The following is an 18,071-nucleotide window of genomic DNA, read 5'->3' as shown; positions in this document are numbered from 1 at the left end:
GGAATGATTGAGCACTAAAGAAGTAGGGCTGATTGTGCTGATCCAGCACATTTTTGTTAGAGCAAGCACAACACAAGCTGGAAACCAAGAAGTTTTCAGTTTTCAGCAACAAGAATGAATTTTCTTTTTCACTTTTCAGCAACCCAAAATCAAAATGTTTTCATTGGAAAGGTGAACATTTTCACTAAAACCAAAATAATTTTGCCTGACTGGCTAAGATTTTTTAGTTGTCATAAAGCACAAAAAAATCAATTTGGGATGGGTTTTTTTGACAAAAATAACATAAGAACATAAGAATGGCCAGATTGATAAGACCAGTGGTCCATCTAGCCAAGTACCCCATTTTCCCGCAGTGGCCAATGCCAGGTGCTTCAGAGGGAATGAACAGAACAGGTAATCATCAAGTGATCGTCCTCCACTCTCAGCTTCTGGCAATCAGAGGCTAGGGACACCAAGAGCATGGGGGTCGCATCCCTGGCCCCCTTGGCTAATAGCCATTGATGGACCTATCCTTCATGAACTCATCCAATTCCTTTTTGTACCTATATTTTGGCCTTCACAACATCCCCTGGCAATGAGTTCCACAGGGTGCCTGTGCATTGTGTGAAGAAATTTTCCTTTTGTTTGTTTTAAACCTACTGCCTACTACTTTCATTCTGATTCTTGTGTTATATGAAGGAATAAATAATACTTCCTTATTCACTTTCTCCATGCCATTCATGATTTTATAGACCTCTGTCATATCCCCTCTTGGTCGTGTTTTTTCCAAGTTGAAAAGTCCCAGTCTTTTGAAGCTCTCCTATACAGAAGCTGTGCCATACCCTTAAGCATTTTTGTTGCCCTACTCTTTAACTTTTCCAATTCTAATATATCTTTTTGAGACGGGTGACCAGAACTGCATGAAGTATTCCAGGTGTGTATGTACTATGGATTTATATAGTGGCATTATGATATTTTATGTCTTATCTACCTCTTTCCTAATGGTTCTTAACATTCTGTTAGTTTTTTTGACTGCCACTGCACGTTGAACAAATGCAATCACCACTCACTTCTCAACTGTCAATGCAGCATTCATTCTGGTGTCCCTGTGCTGGAGGCCTGGGATGAGTTTGGCACAGAGATCCAGTCAGGGATAGGTTGGGTCCCACAGGACTACTCCACACCAGCGGACAGTCAGAAGAACTACAGCTTCACATACACTGACCTGTGAGAGCCATGGTTGCTGTATGTATAGCCGAAATACACTCAAAGAGACATGAATGCTTTTCCCCTTCTTAAGTTCTGTTCCATTAATTTATTTCAGAAGTTTTTATTGTATTTGCCTTTTAATTGCACATTGTTTTTTTGCACTGGTTTTGGTATGCAATAAAATCTATTTTTGCTAAATAATTAATCTTTCTTACTTCACAACATATGCTGCAGAATGCCTAGCACTACTGAAAGAACCCACTACTTGTTATTGTACAAGGCAACAGAACTCACAGGATCAGTGACAAACACAGCATAATAATTATAAATATACAGCAAGCACTGCAAAATGAATAGGTGCATTAACAAATGGTGTTACATTCATAAAGGTACACCGACACCCCCCAAAACACCTGGGCCAGGTAGAGCACAGTCTACCCCAACTCAGAACTGTGGCTGTTAAAGTCCTCTTTCAAGACCTCCCTCAGCGGGCACAGCTCCATGTTGGGCTCTTCTAATAGCCCTCACGTCTGACTGTTCAAACCCAGTAGACAGCCACACCACCTCTGCCCCAGTGGCAACTTTCCCCCTTTGCCTCACAGATATTATGCAGGACACAGCAGACAGCTATAACCATTGGGATATTTTTCCTCACTGAGTTCCAATCTGGTGAGGAAACAATACCAACCTCCCTTCAATCTAACAAAAGCACATTCAATTGTCATTCTGCACCTGCAGAGCCAGTAAACTAATCTTTCCTTGGTGCTGTTGAGGTGGCTGGTGTACAGCTTCATGAGCCAGGGGAGCAAGAGACAGGCTGGGTCTCCCAGGGCCACCATTGGCATTTCAACATCACCAATGCTAATCTTCTGGTAAGCAAAGAAAGAATGTGCCTGTTTGTAGCGTTCTGAACAGTCCTGTGTTCTTAAAGGTGTGGGCGTCATGCACCTTTCCTGACCAGCCCACACTGATTTTGATGAAGTGACCCTAGTGATCCACCAGTGCTTGCATAACCATAAAAGAGTAGCCCTCTCCATTGAGGTACTCTATGGCAAGGTGGGATGATGCCAAAATAGGGATATGTGTGCCCTCTATTGCTCCACTGCAGTTTGGGAATTACATGTCTGTAAATCCATCCACTATGTCCTGCACATTATGTTACTGATAGTAACAGTCCTGCATGGCAAGAGATGATTAATGGCCCTGCACCCTTGTACGACAGTGGCTCCCACTGTGGATTTTCCAACTCCAAACTGATTTCCCACTGACTGGTAAAATTTGGTGTTGCAAGCCTCCACAGAGCTACCACCACTCACTTCTCAGCTGTCAGTGTAGCTCTCGTGCTGGTCTCCCTGTGCTGGAGGGCTGAGGTAAGTTTGGCACACAGATCCAGGAATGTGACCTTTTGCATCTGAAAGTTCTACAGCCACTGCTCATCATCCCAAACTGCATTATGATGCGATCCCACCAGTCATTGATCCTTTCCCAGGCCCAGATGCAGTGCTCCACTGTCTGTAGCTGCTCCATGAATGCCACCAACAACTTTGAACTGGTTTTCGCTATGTCCCACAGCAATCCATCCTCCACAAAATCATCATGTCCCCCAATGGTTGCGTTTCTTCCTGTGGGTCTGCAAGGACCAGAGGATCATTCGTTCTGTGTTTGCAACGTTTGTGACAATAGTGCAAAGCTGGCTCCATGCTTCTGTCAGAGATGAGGCCAGCAAGAAGTGCTGCACTGGTACATGGGATTTTTTTTTTAAACACAAAAATTATGGGATATGGATGATATTATGGGATGGAGAAAGATGCATGACAGGAACTTAACTCCATGCTGCCAGCACCCTTGCACAACTTGTTTCTGCCCTATCATGCATGGCCAATATTTCCCAAAAGACAGTGTGTCTTGTGATGGCCAGTTGCATGCAGTGTGCATTGACACAAGCACTTCTAGTGAGTATGTGCAGTACAGACACAGGGAATCAAGGATGCATGCACACAAGCATTATACTAACTGCAACAGCTTTACGCCAGCACAGCTTGTGTTGACCAAAGTTTGTAGTGTAGACTTGACTTTAGGCACTTTTGAAAATTTTTCCCTCCAAATAAATGAAAAGTTAATAAAATTATTGGTAGCTGTCCACAATTTCAGATTCCTAAATTTGAAGTTCATAAGAAAACTGGAACTATTCACAACTAAACTCATTCCTGTTGCCCAACCGGCTATAAAAGTCCAGGGTCAGAATTTGGGTGAAGAAGATTCAGTCCAGTTCTTATTTTTTATTCCAGACCAGCTAGCCTTGTCAGAAGATCTCCTCCTACAAGTATTATTCAAGCAAAACTCCCACTGATTTGTAGCATCTATATGCAAATGCAATGGGCCCAATTCTCCACTCCCTATCCACCTGTGTAAACCAGGAGTGGCTGCTGACACCACTGGAGTCACCCTGGTGCAAAACCTGTGTAAGTAAGAAGAGTACTGGGCCCAACATAGCTAACATATTATTTCTTTGCACACTTCCTCACATTTTAGTACTTCTGTTATAAAATATATTTTATTTTCTCCAGCTCTCAGGTATTTTGTGTATTGTGTTTTGTCTTCTTATATAGATGCATCCAGATTTATATCACTGCAAGGAGCTTTTTAGCTGTTACAAGGCCCAGCAGACAAATTGCTCATTATTTTGGAGAAGTTTAAGACTAGGTTATGTTTCAAGGGCAAAAATGCAGCAGTATGATAAATGGTATACCTGATTCTTTTTTTTCTTTTTTGTTAATGCTTTTTAAACTGTAGGTAGGAGAAGCCTGGGCTGAAACACATTGGTGACAAATGTGTATGCACAGTAAGTGCCATTTTTATTGATGGGATTTTTATTTTAGCTTAAAAACTATATCTGGTTTATACTCTTTTTTTTTTTTTGCTTCAAAGAGACTGTGACAGGGTGTGTAACGTCTTTTACTCAGTGCTAGCCTCATGGGGATTAGCTCTTCTGGGTCTGATGCTCCCTTCCATCACGTATTCCCACCACAGTTCCTCTTGATTTCCAGGAGCTGGAGTGCTTGCACTTCATGGCTTTCCCTCTGGCTGGCCACTTTGCAGTTTTCCTCTTCCGGGGTAGACAAGTTCCTCCAGACAATCTGCCCATGTGTTGTCTCGGGAACTCTTCTGTGCCACTTTCCCAGTGGCTGACAGGAGAACCTGGGGCCACTCACAGCTCTGGATTCCAGCCCAGGGACTCTACAACAGTGGTGGGCAACCTGCAGCCCACGGGTCACATGCAGCCCATCAGGGTAATACGATTGTGAGCTATGAGACATTTTGCTGGCATTGACCATCCGCAGGCATGGCTCCCAGCAGCTCCCAGTGGCTGTGTGTGATGGGTTCAGTCACAGAGATCCCCTTGGGACTGTCACGTGATATGATGAATTTACCTCTGAGCCCATTTTCTCTGCCAGCTTGGGATTCCAGAACCCTGCCTTGTTAGGCCAGACATGCCAGCCTGCTGCAATACAGACTCAGGGTCTGGGCCACACCCCTAAATCTGCAGACTTTAACCAAAAACTGCTCAGCAGGTCACCTATCTCCAGCACCCAGATACCCTGTTCCCAATGGGATCCAAATCCCAAATAAATCTGTATCAGAGGGGTAGCCGTGTTAGTCTGGATCTGTAAAAGCAGCAAAGGGTCCTGTGGCACCTTTTAGACTAACAGATGTATTGGAGAATGAGCCCACGAAAGCTCATGCTCCAATACGTCTGTTATTCTATAAGGTGCCAAATAAATCTGTTTTACTCAGTTTAAAGCTTATACAGGGTAAACTCATAAATCGTCCACCCTCTATAACACTGATAGAGAGATATGCACAGCTGTTTGCTCCCCCAGGTATTAATCACTTACTCTGGGTTTATCAATAAACAAAAGTGATTTTATTAAGTATAAAAAGTAGGATTTAAGTAGTTCCAAGTAATAACAGACAGAACAAAGTAAGTTACCAAGCAAAATACAGCAAAAACACGCAAGTCTAAGCTTAATACATTAAGAAACTGATTACAGGTAAAATCTCACCCTCAGAGATGTTCCAATAAGCTTCTTTCACAGACTAGACTCCTTCCTAGTCTGGGCCCAATCTTTTCCCCTGGTACAGTCCTTGTTAGTTCCAGTAGGCTTCTTAGATGGAAAGCAGGGGTGTTTTCATGATTGGCCACCTCCTTTGTTCTGTTCCACCCCCTTTTTTATCTTTGGCACAAGGCAGGAATCTTTTGTCTCTCTAGGTCCCTATCCCTCCTTCTAAATGGGAAAGCAACAGGTTTAAGATGGATTCCTGTATCATGTGACATGGTCACATGTCCTGTGAGACCCCAGCTTCCATTCTTCCAGGGCTGGCCCACACCCACCAGGAAGGTTTTCAAGTAAACAGATCATTTACAACCAATTGTCCTAGTCAATGGGAGCCATCAAGATTCTAAACCACCATTAATGGCCTACACTTTGCATAATTACAGTAGGACCTCAGAGTTATACTTCATATTCCTAGTTTCAGATACAAGAATGATACATTCATACAAACAGGATGAACACACTCAGTAGATTATAAGCTTTGTAATGATACCTTACAAGACATCTTTTGCATAAAGCATGTTCCAGTTACATTATATTCACACTCATAAGCATATTTCCATAAAACATTACGGAGTACAATGTCACACCGTGGTTTGCTGTTCCCGTTGCCCATCACCGCCCTACAATTAGCAGCCAACATCTACAACATCTCAACCCTTGCTGCCATTTCCCTGGGCTTCTCCCTGCTGTGCCCTCCAAGGCTTTCTTTTCCATCAGCCCTTTGGGTAAATCCTTCCTTCAGGGTCAAGATCCCAGGGCTTCTGCTCCCCTCTGTGTTTCCTCCCCTTCTCCTCACTAGGTCCAGAGAGCAACCTAGAATTCCTCACTGAAGCCCCGTCTGCTCTCACTCCCTGGCTCTATACAATTCTGACCTTAAAGTCTATGAGTCCAAGTCCCACCTACTCCTGCCCAAATGGGTTCCATCTTCAATCAGTTCATGTCAGTCAAGCCTAAGTCTCCCCCAGGTGCAGTAGGTTAATTAACCCCTTTTGAGCCAAGGTGACCACCCATCACAGGGTGGCTTGCCTCTTCAAGGGCCAGAGGCCTGGGGCCAGCCAATCCTAGTTAATAAGTAGGCACCCCTGAGTAGGGAATCAGGTTATTCCCTATAAGTGCAGCGGGGAACAACAGAGAGGGGAAAGTTCAATCAACAAAAGACAGTAAGCAATGCCCCTGAAGGGAAGACATTGAGACCAAGGGCAGCAGGGAAGATCCTGAGACATCGGGGAATCTGGGGCTTGGAGGGCAGACTTTTATATTTCTTTTTGGATTTTAAGTTAATAAACTAGACCGTAAGGAGGACTGGTGTTATTGGACTTGTAAAAGCCTCTTTGTGAGTTTATTGAGGAACCAAGAGGTGAAACTGAGGGAGAGAGGTCACTTGTAGGGCTGCCCTGGGGGGGCGTGTCCTGGGTGAGGCCACTCATTGACAGAGAGAAACAAGTCTGCGGAACGTCTTTGTTTCCATCTTTACACAGTTAGTATTTTTCCATGCTGTCAAATTACAGTAAACTGATACTTTAGACAGTTAGAGAAGTAAAAACTGCTAGTGCTGCTTGATGTAGCAATGGCTTTCCTTCTCTCTAGGCAAAGGTGGCCATTGCCTGGATTTCCCTCACTGCTAGCTAGTTTAACTTTCTAACTGAAGTGGAAAAACTCCACCTTATCCAGGATATAAGGATTATCCAGAATTGTGCTGTCTCAGGGTTACAGCCCTCTCTCAAGGCTCTATCCGCCTTCACCCCAATCTGGGGTATAATAGCAATACCCCCAGCTGGTCCCTCAAGTCAAAGGGGAGCTCCCAGTTCTAAGAGTCCAGCCTTGGGCCCAAGACAACAAAGCAGGCATCAGGTCTGACCACAAATTCTTCCTGTTCAGCTTTATCCCTCCATGGCTACCGTCATGCTTACAGGGTGAGCTGTGCTTTAGCCCATTTTTAGTCCCTCTCTAGTGCACCCTTCTAGTGACAGGTTTCGTATCTTCTCCCCTCTCTGCCTGGAGCCATATGGTCCTACCACTCAGACAGGATCCCTGGGTTGCAGTACCTTTGCTTCCCCACTATGATAACATGACAAGCCCAACTGTATTTGGCACCTTTCTTCCAGGAACCTGTGACCATCAGCAGATTAAAGTCACTCCAGAACAGCTGCTTCACAACAAACTTCTTGATTATTCACCCAGAGGAGCATAGCAAGCTGAGAACCTTTAAAAGGTTAAAATAACAACTGTCTGTCTCTATCTGGTCTCACCTAAACTTCCTTTCCACTCGGCCCAGGACCCTTACTTATGATCTGGAGAAACAGACAGCTGTCCACTTCCCCTCTTCCTTTTTAGGCAATGTTTTTTTGTGGTTTATTGTCCCTTTGATCCTAAGCTCTAACCCTGGGAAAATAGCCTGATAACCTGGCTAGAGACATCCAGGTAGGTATTTCCCAATAAATAGCTCTCCCACTGTTCTCTTAAACCCTTTGTATTCCCCCCCCCCTTATCTCTGTCATTGTTTCATTTCCTGTTAGGGGGAAACAAACAGCCTCCTTTGATTTAACCCTGCGCAGTCGTGCCTAATATCATGAGGGGCACAAACTAAAGTGCATATCATCTTTATACAAAATAATATTCATTCTCCACAGCTCCCTACTTTGCTTTGCCACAGTCTCTTCATTTCCCTTTAAGGGTCTTTAGCCTAAAACAACATCTCTTCCACAGCCGCCTCACTATCTTGTCTCTGCACCATGTGTTCAAAAGCCTTTCACAGGCCTGTAGACTGAAGAGAACTGGAGCACTTACCCCTTTGCGAGAGAAAGAGAAATATTATTTTTATTATATATTAGAGCGGGTTGGAAAATGTCCCCAACTCCCTGGAAAATTGTAATTTCTCATTTTTTTAAAATGAAAACCTCAAACAATGCCTTGTGTTAGATCTTCAGAGGCACTACATATTCATCATTCCCACTGAAGTTAATTAGAGCTGTTAGTGCCCTGCACCTCTGCAAATCAAGCCCATGGTGTCTCAAGTTGGAAACCCAAAACAGGTGCAGACAAAAATCTATGAACGCTTCAGTCTGTTTGGTTTCATATTTCTGTGCTGCAGTTTCCCTATCAGTTAAATAGGGATAAAGATGCATAACCACCTTTTGTAAAGCACTTTGACAAGTACAGATGAAAAACAAGTGCTAAGTACCATTATTAATGTATTATTACCATTGAATACTGCAGTAGACTTTAACAAGCTAAAATACTAGAACCACCTTCCACGGGGATGTTCCAAAAGATTATTCTGCAGCTTATCTGATAGTGCTTTGAGCCATTACAGTGGAATGCTTTATTTTTAAGCATATATATGGGAGTATCTGTGATTGTGTTGACCTCCTGCACTTGCATGTTTTCTTTGGCCTTGCTGATACATTGACCTCTCCGGACAATATTCAGTCACTAGCGGTAGGATCCACAAAAGTACTTAGGTGCCTAAACCCCAGACTTAAGCATCTAAGTCCCTGTTTTGGCTCCATTGTGATCCACAAATCTCCCACTGACTGCTATAGGCACTAAACTCACTTGGTGCCCAAGTTTTCAGGGTAAAAGCTCCTTCGGCACTTATGTTTCAGCTCCTTCTAAGCATTCAAGACACCGCTCTCCTGTTTAAGTTCCAGAGCAATTCACAAACTAGGGAAAGACAGCCACTTAGCCACCTAACTCACATGTGGGGCCTGATCTGATAGGTGGCCTCTGAGCATGCCTACCAGATCGGATCACATTCAAAATCTGGGGGCTGGAGGAGGAGATGGTGCTGCGCACCTTATAACTTTTAGCCCAGTGTTTAGAGTAGTCACATAGGATATGGGAGACCGAACTTCAGTTTCCCCTACCCTTCCCTACCCCATCAGAAGAGGCAAAAGGAGACCCCTGTTCAAATCCTACATTGTAGGAGAGTGCTCTAACCATTGAGCTATGTGGGATTCCCTCAGTCTCTCCTGCTGAAGGTGTTCCACTGTGGATAAATTATGAAAGAGTGGTTGAAGCAGGGGGACTGGCCTCAGGGTCTCCCAATTCCCATGGGACTAAAGAGGCATTTTCTCGCTTGCTCTACCTGTTCTACTGTGGATGAATACTAAAATGGTATTGGCTGGGCAGAGAATAGGGAAGTGAATCTGCGTCTCCCATATCCCAGGTCAGTGCTCTAATCACTGGGCTAAAACGAGTTATAACGTAGGCTCTTCCTCCGTGCAGAGCAAGACAGACGGCAAACCTATCCTCACAAGAAACACATTGCCACCTGACTGCAGGAAGCTGCCTCCCATTCCTAAATCACTAAATGGAGATAGGCACCTAATTCCAGGCTTCAAGGAGGCACCTATCTCTGAAAGAGTGGCAGGGGTTAGGACTCACCCCTCTTGTCAGCCTCTCTTATGGGTTAGCTTAGGCAGCTCCCCACCTAGAATGCTAGCTTCTGTGGATCACATTCTTGGGCACCTATCTCTCCTCATTCATTGTGTAAAGTGCCTAACTTGGCTTTGTGGATCACAGTATCGTTCCTTTGATTTTCTAGGCACATGTAAGTTCGGTGCCATGATGCTCAGCATTGCAACGCCTAAGTCCATTTGTAGATCCCACCTTAAGTTGATGATAAACAGGTCTTAAGTGTCCTTGTCCCTGGGTCTAAAATAAATCCTCCATTCATGACCATATTCCTTTTGTCTGGCCTGTAGGCAAAGAGTGCCAATGAGCCTCAGACTTCATTTGATCAAAATATGGCCTATTATGGTAGGACAGACCTGACCCAAAGACCCAAAATCTTGACAGGAATATGTGGAAGAGTCAATGCCCCAATTATTCCAATGTAGCCAAGAATAAAATTAAATATATTTAGAATATAGAGGTGAAATATAAGTATTAATTAATGTTGTAACATAGGCCTCAGACCTGTAACAGACATGTCAAGTCTCACTCATTGGACTTGAGACTCACCTATTAGCATGCTATCTCACTCTCACACACATTCCTAACCTTATCTCATGAATTTTGACTAAATATATAAAGATTTAAAATATTTTTGCTCAGGCGCAATAAGAGACAACACTACATCTAGGGCCTCAGGCCCGAGGCTTAGAGCTTGGAAAGCCGCTTTCCAAGCTTGTTTACTTTGGTGACCATGGAGACTACAGGCCTGCATTCTGTGTGCACATGAGAGGAGAGAGGAGGCTATGCAAGGGGGGAGTTGTGTGTGTGAGTACTTGGTCAAAAAAATATGAGTTTGCCCAAAAAACGAGCAGGACTTGATCAAAAGTTTGCAGGTTCTGCAAAATACAGTTCAAAATTTAAACTGCACTGGGCAAATGTATGGCTTTTTCCCTGTAATAGGCAAGACTTATTTTTTTAAATATATACTGTATCGGCAGGAGGTGTCCTGTGGCCATCAAGAAGAAAAAGACGTGACTCGTCATTTGCCAAGTGAAATACACTGTACAAATATCAGAGCAGTCTTCACAGCATTAATTCCTTTAGTACCGGTGCCGAATCCCCTCTCTGATAAAGTAGATTATGTATGTTTAATAATTATGATTACTGTTATTATTAATTAATTATCATTATTTGTATTGTTGTTGTTATTGTTATTTATTTATTTATTTATTTATTATTAGTCCTCTTCAGAGCACTTGGGTTTCCAAGCAGTAATTTGTTTGCTGACATTTTTTACTTTGGTAGTGCAGTAATTTATTCCGAGTACTTTGTCAGAAACTCTGTTTGCAGTGTTCTTTCACAGTGCTCAGTCTTGTTTGAAAGAATAAGACACATTTAGAGTAACCCTTGGACTAGATGGGACACTGTCCTCTATTATCCAAGAGAAGCTGGAAAATCCTGACCCATGTTTCAAGTTTGAAGAATTTAAAAAGAATTTATAAAAACAGCAAAGGGGCCAGATGGTAATATAACAAAGCACGTGAATAAAATATGAAACTAGATATTAGATATTAAAAGAAATGTGGAATCTCAATCCTTTATCTATAGTTCGTTAGCTTCAAATTAATTAAATTCAATTAAACGACTATTTATTTTTAACATTCATTTCATGTACTGTTTGGTTGTGTTTTATTTTAATGATTTAATTTTAATTAATTTATTTTGCATTTATTTATTTTGGAATCTGATTACTTTATTTTAGTTTTCTGTAATTGTAATATGATCAATAATATACAAACCAAATAATATTTGTACTGTAAAGTGTTTTTCAAATGGATGATCTCTATGGCAGGGTGATATGCAAAATAAACATATTGTTGTCTTGATAAAACAGTTTTCTTTTTTGTTAGGTTTATGTAAAATATTTCTCTTGTTCTGTCCACTGACTGTGTGCCTAAACCAGGGGTTACTAACTTTGGTCCTCAGAGATCTCCAACCATCCAGATTTTTGTTCCAACCAGCAAATTTTATTAAAATCTACTGGTTTGTACCGCATATACAATTTTCACATGCCCTAGACTTTAGTAAGAATTAGGACATTTAAGTGATTCGTATGCAATATTAAGCAGTGTACATTTTAAAATAAACGATTTTATTTTATTACTCTATATTGGATTAAAAACCCTGGACTATTGGATGTTGCTAAGGACCAAAAATGAGAGTCCCAGACTTAAGCATTGACCTAACACACCACCTGGAAAGTCTCACTCTTTGGCCTTGAATCTCACTCTTTGAGGGCCTCACGTCTCGCTCTTAAGGACAGCTAACCCTTGGCATCTCTGCTTTAAAATATTCAGCTTAGCCATACAAGGCCTTAAGCCTGAAAAAGGTGGCATGACTAGTTGACTGCAAGATAATCTGTACTAATAATGTGTAAGATTGCAGTGAAAGATGTGTCGAGATGTTCTGGAAACTATGCAACAATAGACTGGAAAATATGCTGCAATGTGCCAGTTACTACCACAAGATGCTTGATAGTAACGTTTTGGAGGATTCTGTAATAACCTCAAGTTGCTATGGTAACTCAAGAGAGTAGATGTTAATGAGAATAAAGGGAACTAAGGAGATAGCCAATGAGAGATGGGGCACCCCTACATTGGGGTGTGGAAGTAGGAATAAGGAAAAAAGAGTTGGAACTCTTATGCATATGTATGAGCCTGAGTAGGCATAAGCATAACCCAGGATAAAAAGGTGTTGCCCAGCCTGTGTGCTGGTGAAGTGGGGGGAGGAAACACATGGGGAGACACCAGGGTGGCAACCATGGGTGACTATGATAACAATGAATATGATGATGAGGAAGATAATGACTGACACTCCAGGGTCCCCCAGCAGGAGATGTGAGTCAGAGCGTTGTACTTCAGTGTTTGTGGGATAGTTTATCTGCTTAGTGGATTTGTTAATGAAGAGACTTGTTATAAATTTCAATTGCTTCTCGGTGCTTCTAGGGTCTATGATTCTAAAGATACTACTAATAATATTCATGATGCTGTAGCCCTCAGGAAACCAGTGCAGTCTAAGTGACTGATTTGATTGATTAATCAGTATTAATCACCAATCCATCAATAAGGCTACACCAAAAAGAGAAGATGATAAACTGGAAAAAAAAAAAGGAAACAGTAAAAAGCAGAATAAACAATAGCAACAAGAAAAAAAGAGAAAAAAATGGATTGGTTAACATTTCTCCCATAATATCTTTTTATATATAACAAAACCCTGAAAAAAATGACAAAGTTTGCCACACTAAAGCATTAGTTATTTCAACACTCACTGTCCTCTCTGATGTCTTATTTATCTTGTGTGTTTCACGTACCACATGCTGGGTATCACCAGGAGAGAATTCCATGTTTCTAAAACTAAACGGGCTCTTTATTAAGATAATTATATTATGCTGAGATGTACTGGTAACTGCTTAGATCACAAATGTCTTTGAGATTGGGTGTGAATGCACCCTTCAGTTAACATAACTGGTCATATGAGTTAATCAAAAGCCCCCAGTTTACAACAAAAGGCAGTTGTGAACTTTTGCTGAGTGTTGTGTGTTGCTTTTGGGTATGTCGGCTAAAGGGATTTGGGGTTGTAAACTAAGAAACTGCTTCCTTTGTTCTTGGTTCCTCCTCAGTTAAAAGAAACAGGATGTTCTACATTCCTTGTAAATAAGATTCTGTCAAAGAAAATTTCAGACTCCATCAATTTCTGTTTTCAACTGGAATGTCACCAGGGCCCCAGACTTTGACTAGCCATTCAGGTTGAAAAGGAACAATAACTGTTTACAGAGACACTGCATCTGCAGCTAGCATTGCAGCCACGTGCACATAGAACTGGCTTCCCAGGGCCATTTCCTAACTCTTCGCTCCTGAAACCTGTTCTCCTCCCTTCAAGTTCCATCAGGTTGCTACATTACGGTCCTGTCTCTTACTCTTGCTTTTCTTGTATTTATGGGGGGGTTGTTCATCTTCCCCAATGACAAACATTTCTTCCTCCTTCATTTGTCTAAAAATCACCCCTGTACCCCATTTAGGACACTCCTTTTCCTACCCTTCCCTCAGCAACATCTAGCAGTCATTCTGATTTCCCCTTCTCTTTCTAGTCTCTGCTCAGAGTCCTTCTTTCTCTTCTTAATACCCTCTGCTCTACTCAGGTTAGCGTAACCCTCCTTGTCTCCTACTTCCCCTTTTCACATTCATGTCAAAATGCCCTTCGCACCTATTCCCAGTTCTGCCACCAACTTGCTGCATGACCTCATGGCCGCCCGGGGGGGGGGCAAGTGGGGCAATTTACCCCAGGCCCCGGGCCCAGCAGGGGCCCCCACGAGAGTTTTTCGGGGCCCCTGGAGCAGGGTCCTTCACTTGCTCCAGGGGCCCTGGAAAACTCTCGCGGGGCCCAGGCCCCCAGAGCTTCTTCGCTCCCGGTCTTCGCTGGCGGGGGGGTCCTTCCTCTCCGGGACAGAAGGATCCCCCGCCGCCGAAGACCCCGGGCCCCCAGAATCCTCTGGGCGGCCCTGCATGACCTTGGGCAAATTCCTTCATCTCCCTCTGATTCTGTTTCCCCTCCCTTTGTCTGTTTAGATTGCAGACTCTTTAGGGCAGGGACTGTCTCTTATTATGCATTTGTACAGCGCCTAGCACAATGGGGCCCTGATCTCAGTTGTAACCTCTAGATGCTGCTGTAATACAAATCAGGGTGGACTTTTCTCCCTCCCACTTAATAAAGTTTGAATACTGGTCTGTAAAGCATAAACAGATATAGAGACACAGGCACATGCTGCTTTGTCCATCTCGCCATGAGTGCTCTTCTTAAAATTAAAACAAGAAAAACACATCAAGACTACTTGCAGTTAATACTTTCAGTATTTGTGCAGCATTGTGAATGAAATCCTGGCTGGTATGTACACCTGACTATTCCTTTATATTTTCTTGGTGCTCTGCAAGAAAGTTTAAGTTGCTGCATTCATTTTTTTATCTTCTCTGAATACAAAGATTTTTAGTTTTAAAAATTCATGAATTCTGCCAAAACTGTTGGGCCAGATCTTCAGCTTGAGTAAACCAACATAGGCGCTTTGTCATCACTAGAGCTATGTTGAAATGTACCACTGGTCTCCATTGTGTCTCGTTATGTTTAGGGGGAAAGCTTAAAAATAAAGATTACCTTCACTGTCATCCTGCAAATGAAACTTAGCTCTTATATAGCCTTGGTATTAGTTGAAAGGTGACCTCAAATGACACTAAGTATTATACATGAATATGCAATGTACCTAAGGCAAACTCAGATTTGTCCTCACTCCTTGCTCAGGTAAGCTCCCACTGATGTTTGCCTAAGACCAAAGACGTGATTGTAGCTGTCCCCTGCACAGGTGTAAAGGAAAGTGTACAAGGAAATATTCCCAACCCCACCCTATTTATGGTCTGTGTAAGAATCAGTTGCAACGTGGCTAGGGAGCACCAACCATGGGAGCACTGAAAGAGACTGGAGAGGGACTGGGTGAGGTCATTGACTCCCTGTTCAGGAGAAATAGGTAGGCATGGAGGAGAACATGTGATGTCCCTTCTCGACAGGTAGCAGAGCGACTGCCCCAGGAGCCCCAACAAGCAATTCTAGTGGAGCTGGCCAGAATTCCTCCTGGAGAATAAGGTTGCAGTATAGCCCCTCTGCAGCCCCTCCAGCTTGCGAAAGGCAGACACTGTCCAGGTTTTCCAGCACAGTAGGATTTCACATGCTACATAACCTCTCTCTTTATTTAAGAGGCAGATACAAAGAAGAGATGAGTCCTAAAGTGGTAATAAATGTAAGACAGGATTTTTTACATATGTGCTTAAGTAAATGAACAGAATGAGAAAATTACAGCTGCTGCTGTTTACATTTCTGAAATGTATAGGATGAAGAGTGTTTAAAAACAACTTCCCTGTGATCAGGTATGGTCTTAAGAGTTATCGTAGCGTTCAGTTACAGAGACGGTTAATAATTCTTCCATGTATCCATGCCAGTATGAACACTCTCCTCCACTCTGCTTTCAGGAAGCCAGTACAAGAGGCTGCCTCTTACTCATTATGACTTAACCAGTCAAGAAGAGAGTTATTTCTGTCATGCAGGAGACTACTGAGGCTGATAATGCCATATGTTTGGAAAGAAAATATATGTTTATGGCTCCTAAATACTGTGTGGATTCCCCAGACCTGTAGGCAAAAAGCTTCTGGCTTTACAGTCTAAATAGACTCTTCAATAAAGTATATAGGCCAAACTAAGATGCCTTCATTTTTCTTTCTTCCCAGTTTCCTGGCAGCGGTATATTAAAAAGGACTGTTTCCTTCTTGTACAGCTGGTTCCATTCCTGATGAATTTACCTTATTGCAATTACACCAGGCTTTCCAGCAGCTCCTAGTGACTTGGGGCCTCGTCGACCAAGGTGTTGCACAACGTCAATGCCTATTGACTCTACTGGGAGTTGGCACGGTAATGTTTTCCGTATTATATCCAGCCTTTCCTTAATACAGTCTAATGCTTGTCTTGCTTTTTAGACAACAGCAGCATATTGATTACAAGTTTTCATTGACTTGTTCCACAATAACACTTCACTAAAGGCCCTAACTGGAGCCTTTATTAGCAGTTTCTGTGGAGATGCCACATTGAAGGAGCACAGAACCTGTCATGTCCAGGGAGGCAGAATGGTGTAGTCAGTGGATAAGGAATCGGACTGTCAGTCAGGCACCCTAGGTTCTATTTCTCATTCTGCCACTAAACCTGTGGTATGACTTTGGAAAGTTATTTGACAGTTCTGTGCTTCTGTTTCACCTTTCATCCCTTGTCTATTTAGGTTATGAGCTTTTCAGGGTAGTGACTATCTCTTAGTAGGTGTTTATATAGCCCTAATACAATGGGATCCCAATCTCAGTTGGGACTTCCTTGGTACTGCTGCACTCTAAACAATTAATAATAACAATGCAAATATATGATCTCTCCAAATTGCTATTGACACATATTGGTGGAGTGGTTTTGGGAAGCTTGTACCACTTCCTATACTGTGCCTGTTTAGGGGATAGAAAACTCATTTTAGCTTAACTAAGGATGAGCTCCACAAAGTTATCTTCATAAATTAATAGTTCAAAGTAAAGAAGTAGCTCAGTTGGGTATATCTGTGCTTTTCAAATACTGTAAGATCAGCCCAAAAAATAGATCGACCCCAATCCACAAAGGTGTTTAAACTCCAAACTTCCACTGAAATAAATGGTAATTAGTGTCTAAATACCTTTGTGAAACTGGGCCATCATTCCCATCTTCCAGCCTATTTCTTTTTAGCACTCTATGCTTTTAGTTAAGCCACCTGGGATCACTAGAAATCCAAGAAATACATTTCCTTTATACTCAGATATCTTCATATTTATATTACAAGCCTATTTTGTATCCCCAAGTACATCTCATCCCAATATTGTTTTTATAGGAAAACGTATAAAAGTCACTTGCATTTTTACAATCAGAAAAATGCAAAAGAAAAGAGTCGGAGGAATGTGAAAACTGACAAAAGCAAGAAGCACAGAAACACCTTGCAAGATCTCCCAGAATCAACTAACCATCTCTCCTTCTGGCTGGTTACAAGGCAAACAAGATCAAAATCTTGTAGGCTCCTGCACAGTGAAATCACACATGTTTCCTGGTTCTTTAGGAAAGACAGACAAAACAATGGCCAATCGTTATTTTGGATATGTTCTAGTCTATTCAGGTTCTTTAATACATAACCCTAACAAGTAACTTCAGTTGCTAATGACACTGAAGAAAATGCTAAACCTGACCCTATTTACTTTTAAAGGGTGTCAGTCCAGGCTATTCTGAAAGAGCAGTTGTAACTGGGTGAAGCTAGACTCCCAAATGCAGGGTCGGAGCCTTTACCAAGCTGAAGTGTCTACTTTCTAAGTGTCCCAGTTAAGCACAGATGACATGATGGTGTAAAGAGAGATAAGCAGTCTCTGAGAAAATGGGACTTGAGCCAAATAAACATCTTCCAACATGTTATGGCAGGTGTCACCAGGTAGCAATTTTTCATTTAGTCTTCCAAGTTCTTATTCTTAGAATGCAAGCAACTGTTCCGTCTTGGCAAGACATGCTGTGTTGTTCTTAGTTTGGGCTATTCAAAGTTCACTGGACAGGCAGGATCTGATTAGAGAGAGCTGTGCAAGCAGCAGGCGAGTTTGCTGTCTGCTACAGTGTGTGATTAGACCCAGTTCTTGAGGCTGAGTTGCTTCCTGGGAATTGCGTAATGGCATAAGGCTGAGATTCCCAAAAGAAGGGATTGTTCTGCATGCTCTCTGCAGCCATCTC

At 42.4% G+C, this 18,071-nt stretch overlaps 1 long non-coding RNA gene across 1 annotated transcript; it reads left to right on the top strand.

Moving 5' to 3' along the window:
* Positions 1-10,457: 10,457 nt before the first annotated feature.
* Positions 10,458-17,765, top strand: LOC120396120. The gene is made up of 3 exons (XR_005592999.1): positions 10,458-10,529; positions 16,031-16,211; positions 17,197-17,765. It is a non-coding gene; the product is annotated as an uncharacterized LOC120396120 (long non-coding RNA).
* The last annotated feature ends 306 nt before the right edge of the window (positions 17,766-18,071 follow it).

The sequence above is a fragment of the Mauremys reevesii genome, linkage group 1 (genome assembly GCF_016161935.1).
Source record: "Mauremys reevesii isolate NIE-2019 linkage group 1, ASM1616193v1, whole genome shotgun sequence".
Taxonomy (NCBI): Eukaryota; Metazoa; Chordata; order Testudines; family Geoemydidae; genus Mauremys; species Mauremys reevesii.
Note: the sequence above shows the minus strand (reverse complement) of the source record. Positions and strands in the feature narration are given on the sequence as shown.